The sequence below is a fragment of the Salmo salar genome, unplaced genomic scaffold, assembly GCF_965601325.2.
Source record: "Salmo salar unplaced genomic scaffold, fSalSal1 ptg000742l, whole genome shotgun sequence".
Classification (NCBI taxonomy): Eukaryota; Metazoa; Chordata; class Actinopteri; order Salmoniformes; family Salmonidae; genus Salmo; species Salmo salar.
Window position 1 is genome coordinate 119,526 of NW_027675483.1, and position 11,398 is coordinate 130,923.

Here is an 11,398-nt window from a genome sequence, read left to right on the forward strand (position 1 = left end):
TGGTCCACTGGACCAGAGGGTAATAAAAGTGTTGAAGTGTGTGTGTGTGTGTGTGTGTGTGTGTGTGTGTGTGTGTGTGTGTGTGTGTGTGTGTGTGTGTGTGTGTGTGTGTGTGTGTGTGTGTGTGTGTGTGTGTGTGTGTGTGTGTAGGTGAAAACAATTACAAATGAAACAAATGTTTGTTGTGTGCCTACACTCTGTCTTCGTCTTCCCTGGGCCTGCTGTTTCAATATAGCACCAAAACCTGTTTGTCTCCCTGCCTTGTCTGCCCGTCTCCCGTTTATCTCATACTCTTAACCCTTTGTAGCGTGTGAAACTACACAATGTCTTGCAGGAACCTTTTCAATGTTATTACAATACATTACTTCAATACATTATTCCAATACATTGTAAAACTCTCTACCCCAGCCAGGTGCAACTTGGAGGAAGGAAACAACAAATAAATAGCTTTGCATGTGTGGCTCATTACCACAATCAATCAGTATGGCAAAAATAATCTCTGCTCAGAGGGCCTTAGAAAGATTTTTGAAGATAGAGAAGCTAGTGTGGAAGGAGCGCCTTCCACCTTGCAACATTAAGCATTTTATGAATATGATGATCATGTCTCTGTCAATTCGGAGTCTGACAGTGAGTTGGACGAAGAGGATGAGATTGACCCTCAGCTAACTCCAGGACCAGCCCTTCAGCAGCCAGCCCCAGGACCAGCCCTTCAGCGGCCAGCCCCAGGACCAGCCCTTCAGCAGCCAGCCCCAGGACCAGCCCTTCAGGCGCCAGCCCCTGAACCTGCCCGTCAGCAACAAGCCCCAGGACCAGCCCGTCAGCAACCAGCCCCAGGACCAGCCCGTTAGCAGCCAGCCCCAGGACCAGCCCATCAGCCGCCATCCCCATGACCAGCCCATCAGCCGCCAGCCCCATGACCAGCCCGTCAGCAGCCAGCCCCAGGACCAGCCCATCAGCAGCCAGCCCCAGGACCAGCCCGTCAGCAGCCAGCCCCAGGACCAGCCCGTCAGCAGCCAGCCCCAGGACCAGCCCATCAGCAGCCAGCCCCAGGACCAGCCCGTCAGCAGCCAGCCCCATGACCAGCCCGTCAGCCGCCAGCCCCAGGACCAGCCCGTCAGGCTGGAGAAATATGGATGTTAAAAATGTTTGAAAATGAATGGTCTTCTTGGACAAGGCTTAAGACACCACGGTTGCCAATGTGATAAGGATGTAACCAGGGCCGACGTGGATGGAGGTTCCTTATGTACACAACATAAAGTCTTCTTTTGAACTGTTCATCCCAGACACCATCCAAAAAAATAATTCTGGACTGCACAAACTTGGAGGGAAGGCGTGTTTTTGGAAAGAGATGGAAGGAGATGGACCAAACTCATTTACATGCATACTTTGGGGGTCTTATCCTTGCTGGTGTTTTCAGATCCAATGTGAATCTACAGAATCCCTGTGGGATTCAGAAACTGACAGAGAACTTTTCTGTGCAACAATGTCTCTGGAAAATTTCCACTTTGTTTCCAGGATTATCCGCTTCGATAACCGAGACACCAGACTAGCTCGGCGGCAGAGAGACAAGCTAGCTGCAATCAGGTCAGTGTGGGACAAGTAGGTGGACTGCTTTCCCCTGTTTTAAAACCCTGGGCCCAACATTACTGTTGATGAGCAGTTTATGCCATTTAGGGTCCGCTGCCCCTTCAGACAGTTCATTCCGTCTAAACCCGCAAAATATGGAATCAAGATCTGGGCTGCCTGTGATGCTGCTTCATCATATGCGTGGAACTTGCAAGTGTATACAGGGAAGCCAGATGGAGGAGCCCCTGAGAAGAACCAAGGCATGCAGGTTGTCCTGGACGTGACACAGGGACACAGTGGCCCCAACATCACATGCAATAACTTCTTTATTTCCCAAAAGATGGGACAGGAGCTCCTCAAGAGGAAGCTGACGATGGTAGGAACAGTATGAAAAAACAAGCCAGAGCTCCCACCTCAGCAGTTGAATAAATGGAACAGGCCTATCAATTCCTCTAAGTTTGTGTTCACGGCCGACATGTCCCTAGTGTGCTACCGCCAAAGAAAAGCAAAAATGTGGTACTCGTGAGTACGCTGCATAGGGGTGGGAGAATTTTATGTAAAAAAATGTATTTAACCTTTATTTAAGAACAAACCCTTTTTACAATGATGGCATACAGTGGGTTAACCTGTTATGGCTAGGGGGCAGTATTTTCACGGCTGGATAAAAAACGTACCCGATTTAATCTGGTTACTACTCCTGCCCAGTAACTTGAATATGCATATAATTATTGGCTTTGGATAGAAAACACTCCAAAGTTTCTAAAACTGTTTGAATGGTGTCTGTGAGTATAACAGAACTCAAATGGCAGGTCAAAACCTGAGAGATTCCTTTACAGGAAGTGGCCTGTCTGACCATTTCTTGAACTTCTTTGCCATCTCTATCTTTTACTAAGGATCTCTGCTCTAACGTGACACTTCCTACGTCTTCCATGGGCGCTCAGAGCCCGGGAAAAAACAGAATGTCGTCATCCCAGCCCCAGGCTGAAACACATTATCGCCTTTCTCAAGTGGCCGATCAAGGGACTGTGGGCTTAGGCGCGTGACCTGGCCGCCCCCGTCTTTGTGATTTTTCCTCTGTTTGCCGAAAAGGAGATTCCCGGTCGGAATATTATCCCTTTTTTACGAGAAAAATGGCATAAAAATGGATTTTAAACAGCGGTTGACATGCTTCGAAGTACGGTAATTGAATATTTAGGTTTTTTTTGTCACGAATTGCGCCATGCGCACGACCCTGATTTACCATTTCGGATAGTGTCTGGGACGCACGAACAAAACGCCGCTATTCGGATATAACGATGGATTATTTTGGACCAAACCAACATTTGTTATTGAAGTAGCAGTCCTGGGAGTGCATTCTGACGAAGACAACAAAAGGTAATCAAACTTTTATAATAGTAAATCTGATATTGGTGAGTGCTAAACTTGCCGGGTGTCTAAATAGCTAGCCCGTGATGGCTGGGCTATGTACTTAGAATATTGCAAAATGTGCTTTCACCAAAAAGCTATTTTAAAATCGGACATATCGAGTGCATAGAGGAGTTCTGTATCTATAATTCTTAAAATAATTGTTATGCTTTTTGTGAACGTTTATCGTGAGTAATTTAGTAAATTGTTAGCAAATTCCCAGGAAGTTTGCGGGGGGGGTATGCTAGTTCTGAACGTCACATGCTAATGTAAAAAGCTGTTTTATGATATAAATATGAACTTGATTGAACAAAACATGCATGTATTGTATAACATAATGTCCTAGGGTTGTCATCTGATGAAGATCATCAAAGGTTAGTGCTGCATTTAGCTGTCTTCTGGGTTTATGTGACATTATATGCTAGCTTGAAAAATGGGTGTCTGATTATTTCTGGCTTGGTACTCTGCTGACATAATCTAATGTTTTGCTTTCGTTGTAAAGCCTTTTTGAAATCGGACAGTGTGGTTAGATAAAGGAGGGTCTTGTCTTTAAAATGCTGTGAAATAGTCATATGTTTGAGAAATTGAAGTAATATCATTTCTAAGGTATTTCAATATCGCGCCACGGGATTCCACTGGCTGTTGAGTAGAGGTTAACAAAACATGACTTTTTACAGTCAAAATGACTGATTTAAACACATGTAAAGGATAATGGTAAAATCATTATCCATTAATAATCGATTGGGCGGATGTGACACCAGCATCTTCCTCCTGAATCCTCCTCACGATGGCTGCAGAAGCTGGGGTCCTTGGGATATGTTGCCTCCTCTGGATTTGAGGTCTTACCAATGCCATGCCCAACTCCTCGAGAAAGAGCCATCTCCTCTGGAGCTTCCCTCTGTTCCAATATGGGTTCAACTCCATCCAGATGACAAATGTGTTGTTCACCGAGATGTCCAAGATGTTGGAGAATATCACAAGTGGCCAGCGTAGGGTTCTTCTTTTGCAGATGTAGCCAGTCACCAACTTGTCCAAATTTTCCACCCCTCCTTTTGTGGCATTGTGATCCATTATGATTTCGGGATTTTGATGTTTCTGGACACAAAATCTGTCATTCTGCCCCTGAACAAGGCAGTTAACCTCTCTGGGCTAGGCGGGACGAATTTGTCCCACCTACGTAACAGCCACTTTAAGCCTGTGGCGCGATTTTCAAAACCTTAAAAATCCTATTACTTCAATTTCTCAAACATATGACTATTTTACAGCTATTTAAAGACAAGACTCTCGTTAATCTAACCACACTGTCCGATTTCAAAAAGGCTTTACAACGAAAGCAAAACATTAGATTATGTCAGCATAGTACCAAGCCAGAAATAATCAGACACCCATTTTTCAAGCCAGCATATAATGTCACCAAAACCCAGAAGACAGCTAAATGCAGCACTCACCTTTGATGATCTTCATCAGATGACAACCCTAGGACATTATGTTACAATACATGCATGTTTTGTTCAATCAAGTTCATATTTATATCAAAAACCAGCTTTTTACATTAGCATGTGACGTTCAGAACTAGCATACCCCCGCAAACTTCCGGGGAATTTGCTAACATTTTACTAAATTACTCACGATAAACGTTCACAAAAAGCATAACAATTATTTTAAGAATTATAGATACAGACCTCCTCTATGCACTCGATATGTCCGATTTTAAAATAGCTTATTTGCACTCCCAGGACTGCTACTTCAATAACAAATGTTGGTTTGGTCCAAAATAATCCATCGTTATATCCAAATAGCGACGTTTTGTTCGTGCGTTCCAAGACACTATCCGAAGTGTAAATAAGGGTGACGAGCATGGCGCAATTCGTGACAAAAAAATTCTAAATATTCCATTACCGTACTTCGAAGCATGTCAACCGCTGTTTAAAATCCATTTTTATGCCATTTTTCTCGTTAAAAAAGCGATAATATTCCGACCGGGAATCTGCGTTTAGGTAAACAGAGGAAAGAAAACAAGCATTCGGTCGACGCTGGCATGCGCCTGAGTCTCACAGTAATGTAACCAGCCACTACCCAAACGCTCTACTTTTTTTCAACCAGAGCCTGCAAAGTCATGATTCAGCTTTTTGCCGCCTTCTGAGAGCGCATTGGAGCCGTAGGAAGTATCACGTAACAGCAGAGATCCTTTGTTTTGGATAGAGATGACAAATAAGGCCAAGAAATGGTCAGACAGGGTACTTCCTGTAAAGGAATCTTCTCAGGTTTTGACCTGCCATTTGAGTTCTGTTATACTCACAGACACCATTCAAACAGTTTTAGAAACTTTGGAGTGTTTTCTATCCAAAGCCAATAATTATATGCATATTCCAGTTACTGGGCAGGAGTAGTAACCAGATTAAATCGGGTATGTTTTTTATCCAGCCGTGTCAATACTGCCCCCTACCCCTAACAGGTTAAAAATGCTAACTTCAATTTCTCAAACATATGACTATTTTACACCATTTTAAAGACAAGACTCTCGTTAATCTAACCACATTGTCCGATTTCAAAAAGGCTTTACAACGAAAGCAAAACATTAGATTATGTCAGGAGAGTACCCAGCCAGAAATAATCACACACCCATTTTTCAAGCTAGCATATAATGTAAAAAAAACAAAACCACAGCTAAATGCAACACTAACCTTTGATGATCTTCATCAGATGACACTCCTAGGACATTATGTCCTAGGAGTGTCATCTGTTTTGTTCAATCATGCATGTTTTGTTCAATCAAGTTCATATTTATATCAAAAAACAGCTTTTTACATTAGCATGTGACTTTCAGAACTAGCAAACATACCGAAAACTTACTAAATAACTCACGATAAACGTTCACAAAAAAACATAACAATTATTTTAAGAATTATAGATACAGAACTCCTTTATGCAATCACGGTGTCATCACTGGCTAGCTAATTTGACACCCACCAAGTTTGGCGTTCACTAAACTCAGATTTACTATAAGAAAAATTGGATTACCTTTGCTGTTCTTCGTCAGACTGCACTCCCAGGACTTCTACTTCAACCACAAATGTTGTTTTGGTTCAAAATAATCCATAGTTATGTTCAAATATCCTCTGTTTTGTTCGTGTGTTCAGATCCCTATCCGAACGGTGACGTGCGGACGCATGTCGTGACAAAAAAATTCTAAATATTCCATTACCGTACTTCGAAGCATGTCAAACCCTGTTTAAAATCAATTTTTATGCGATTTTTCTCGTAAAATAGCGATAATATTCCGACCGGGAGACGTTGTTTTCGTTCAAAGACTCAAAGAAGAAAATGGACTCTTCATGTGCACGCGCGTATTTCATTGTTCTCAGATCGACCACTTTCCAAATGCGCTACTGTTTTTCAGCCAGGGACTGCAGAGTCATCATTCCCCGTTCTGGCGCCTTCTGAGAGCCTATGGGAGCCTTAGAAAATGTCACGTTACAGCAGAGATCCTCTGTTTTCGATAAAGAGGCTATAGAAGGCCAAGAAATGGTCAGAGAGGGCACTTCCTGTATAGAATCTTCTCAGGTTTTGGCCTGCCATATGAGTTATGTTATACTCAGACACCATTCAAACAGTTTTAGAAACTTTAGGGTGTTTTCTATCCAAATCAAACAATTATATGCATATTCTAGTTTCTGGGCAGGAGTAATAACCAGATTAAATCAGGTACGTTTTTTATCCGGATGTGAAAATACTGCCTCCTACCCTAGAGAGGTTAACTACAGCATATGCAGCAGCTGTAGTGGCTTGCGAAAGTATTCACCCCCCTTGGCATTTTTCCTATTTTGTTTCCTTACATCCTGGAATTAAAAGTTTGTATCATTTGATTTACACAACATGCCTACCACTTTGAAGATGCAAAACATTTTTTATTGTGAAACAAACAAGAAATAAGACAGACAGAACTTGAGCGTGCATAACTATTCACCCCCCAAAAGTCAATACTTTGTTGAGCCTCCTTTTGCAGAAATTACAGCTGCAAGTCTCTTGGGGTATGTCTCTATAAGCTTGGTACATCTAGCCACTGGGATTTTTGCCCATTCTTCAAGGAAAAACTTCTCCAGCTCCTTCAAGTAGGATAGGTTCCGCTGTGGTACAGCAATCTTTAACCTCTTACATCTAGACGTTCTGCTAGCGGAACACCTGCTCCAATATCCAATGATAGGCGTGGCGCGAATTACAAATTCCTCAAAAATACAAAAACTTCAATTTTTCAAACATATGACTATTTCACAGCATTTTAAAGACAAGACTCTCCTTTATCTAACCACACTGTCCGATTTCAAAAAGGCTTTACAGCGAAAGCAAAACATTAGATTATGTCAGCAGAGTACCAAGCCAGAAATAATCAGACACCCATTTTTCAAGCTAGCATATAATGTCACAAAAACCCAGAAGACAGCTAAATGCAGCACTAACCTTTGATGATCTTCATCAGATGACACACCTAGGACATTATGTTATACAATACATGCATGTTTTGTTCAATCAAGTTCATATTTATATAAAAAAACAGCTTTTTACATTAGCATGTGACGTTCAGAACAAGCATACCCCCCGCAAACTTCCGGAGGAATTCGCTAACAATTTACTAAATTACTCACGATAAAAGTTCACAAAAAGCATAACAATTATTTTAAGAATTATAGATACAGAACTCCTCTATGCACTCGATATGTCCGATTTTAAAATAGCTTTTTGGTGAAAGCACATTTTGCAATATTCTAAGTACATAGCCCAGCCATCACAGGCTAGCTATTTAGACACCCGGCAAGTTTAGCACTCACCAATATCAGATTTACTATTATAAAAGTTTGATTACCTTTTGTTGTCTTCGTCAGAATGCACTCCCAGGACTGCTACTTCAATAACAAATGTTGGTTTGGTCCAAAATAATCCATCGTTATATCCGAATAGCGTCGTTTTGTTCGTGCGTCCCAGACACTATCCAAAATGGTAAATCAGGGTCGTGCGCATGGCGCAATTCGTGACAAAAAAAATCTAAATATTCCATTACCGTACCTCGAAGCATGTCAACCGCTGTTTAAAATCCATTTTTATGCCATTTTTATCGTAAAAAAGCGATAATATTCCGACCGGGAATGTCCATTTAGCTAAACAGAGGAAAGTAAACAAAGCTTTCGGTCGACGCGGGCACGAGCCTGAGTCTCACAGTACTGTAACCAGCCACTACCCAAACGCGCTACTTTGTTTCAGCCAGAGCCTGCAAAGCCACGATTCATTATTTTGCTGCCTTCTGAGAGCCTATGGCAGCCGTAGGAAGTGTCACGGGACAGCTAAGATCCTCACTCTTCAATAAACAGAGACAAGAAGAACGACACCTTGTCAGACAGGCCACTTCCTGCATGAAATCTTCTCAGGTTTTTGCCTGCCATATGAGTTCTGTTATACTCACAGACACCATTCAAACAGTTTTAGAAACTTTGGAGTGTTTTCTATCCAAAGCCAATAATTATATGCATATTGTAGTTACTGGGCAGGAGTAGTAACCAGATTAAATCGGGTACGTTTTTTATCCAGCCGTGAAAATACTGCCCCCTAGCCATAACAGGTTAAGTCATACCACATATTCTCAATTGGATTGAGGTCTGGGCTTTGACTAGGCCATTCCAAGACATTTAAATGTTTCCCCTTAACTTCTATGGGCTAGGTGGGACGCTAGACCTGCGGGACACAGCCAGTGTAATATCAGGGCGGCAAATTCAAAAACAACAAAATGTCATAATTCAACTTTCTCAAACATACAACTATTTTACACCATTTTAAAGATACACTTCTCCTTGATGTAACCACATTGTCCGATTTCAAAAAGGCGTTACAGCGAAAGCAAAACATTAGATTATGTTAGGAGAGTACATAGACAAAAATAATCACAAAGCCATTTTCCAAGCAAGGACATGTGTCAATAAAACACAAAACACAGTTAAATGCAGCACTAACCTTTGATCTTCATCAGATGACACTCCTAGGACATTATGTTATACAATACATGCATGTTTTGTTCAATCAAGTTCATACTTATATCAAAAACCAGCTTTTTACATTAGCATGTGATGTTCAGAACTAGCATACCCACCGAAAACTTCCGGTGAATTTATTAAATTACTCATGATAAACGTTGACAAAAAACATAATTCTTAAAATAATTATAGATACAGAACTCCTTTATGCAATCGCGGTGTCAGATTTTAAAATAGCTTTTCGGTGAAAGCACATTTTGCAATATTCTGAGTACATAGCCCGGCCATCATGGCTAGCTAATTTGACACCCACCAAGTTTGGCCCTCACCAAACTCAGATTTACTATGAGAAATATTGGATTACCTTTGCTGTTCTTCATCAGAATGCACTCCCAGGACTTCTACTTCAACAACAAATGTTGTTTTGGTTCGAAATAATCCATAGTTATATCCAAATAGCTCCGTTTTGTTCGTGCGTTCAAGTCACTATCCGAAGGGTGACGCGCCTGCACATTTCGTGACAACATTTTTTAAAATATTCCATTACCGTATTTTGAATCATGTTAAACGCTGTTTAAAATAAATTTGTATGCTATTTTTCTCGTAAAATAGCGATAATATTCCAACCGGGCGACGTTGTATTCGTTCAAATACTGAAAGAAAAAAATGGAGTACTCTCGTGCACGCGCGCTCCATTGTCATTGTTCTCAGCAGAACCACTCACAAAAACTCCTGCTGTTTTTCGCCCTGAGACTGGAGAGCTCTCATTCCACTTTCAGGCGCCTTCTGAGAGCCAATGAAAGCCTTAGAAAATGTCACGTTACAGCAGAGATTCTGTATTTTTGATAGAGATGCCCTAGAAGGAGAACAAATTGACAGACAGGACACATCCTGTATAGAATCTTCTCAGGTTTTGGCCTGCCATATGAGTTCTGTTATACTCACAGACACCATTCAAACAGTTTTAGAAACTTTAGAATGTTTTCTATCCAAATCTACTAATTATATGCATATTCTAGTTTCTGGGCAGGAGTAGTAACCAGATTAATTCGGGTACGTTTTTTATCCGGGCGTGAAAATACTGACCCCTATACCATAACAGGTTAACATGTTTTTATGAAAAAATATTAAATCCTACTATCACCAGTCTTGGAGAGAGAGAGAGAGAGAGAGAGAGAGAGAGAGAGAGAGATAGGGAAACAGAGAGGACTGTCCATCTACCACTCAGTAATACAGGAGCAGGTAAGAAGTCACTGGTAGAGCCACTCACACGCACACACACACACACACACACACACACACACACACACACACACACACACACGTTTGGAGGTAGTGGTTGCGCTACCAATAATTAATCATTGGAGCGAATTCGGGGCTCATGTTCTACCAACATTGACACACTCACAGACACAGACCTGGTATGGAATCCTGACATCAGCTGCTGTATTCACTCTAGAACCATTGATTTTCTGCTTATTTTTTCTTACCGTGCAAATTTTATGGGAGAAACCATCGGGCTTCTAACTATCCTCTGTCACGCCCTGACATGAGAGAGACGTTTTTCTCTGTTTGGTTAGGTCAGGGTGTGACATGGGGTGGGCATTCTATGTGTTATATTTCTATGTTGTCTTTTTCTTTGATTGGCCTAGTATGGTTTCCAATCAGAGGCAGCTGTCTATTGTTGTCTCTGATTGGGAATCATACTTAAACAGCCTTTTTCCCCACCTGTGTTTGTGGGTAGTTTTCTGTTTAGTTTTCTGTACATAACAGAACTGTTGGCTTGTTTTCTTTTTGTTCAAGTGTTTCATAGTGGAATAAATCATGAGCACTTACCAAGCTGCGCTTTGGTCCTCTCATTCTGAAGAAAGCCATGACAACAGCTTTGTGGAAGTTACTTGTGGCGCTGATGTTTAGGCCGAAGTATGTATAGTTTTTGTGTGCTCTAGAGCAACAGTGTCTAGATGGAATTTGTACTGGTTGTCTTGGCAACTGGACTTTTTTTGATCTACGTTTTGAATAGATAACTCTTCCTTTTGCTTGTTTAGTGTTTTTTTTTCCCCACAGTCAGTTGTGGGATCTTGTCTTGGTGTTGCATGTGTTTACACGCATAGCTTTTCGTTCGTTGTATTGTTTGTTTTTGCTGGTTCACATTGAAAATAAAATAATGAACCCAACTCGCGCAGCGCCTTCGTCTACCCTTAATGACGAACGTCACATCCTCGCTCCTCGCCATGTAAATCTGTCATTGTCATCCAGACCATAAATTCTGATTTAAAACCCTCTATTTTTCTCAATCCACTCGTCAGGATTGGAACTTCACACGTTATACCCAGAAGGGTGAAAGTGTTAACAGGAGTTACGTTTGGTATTTCCCAAAGAGAAAGGGTTTGATCTATTCATTTAAG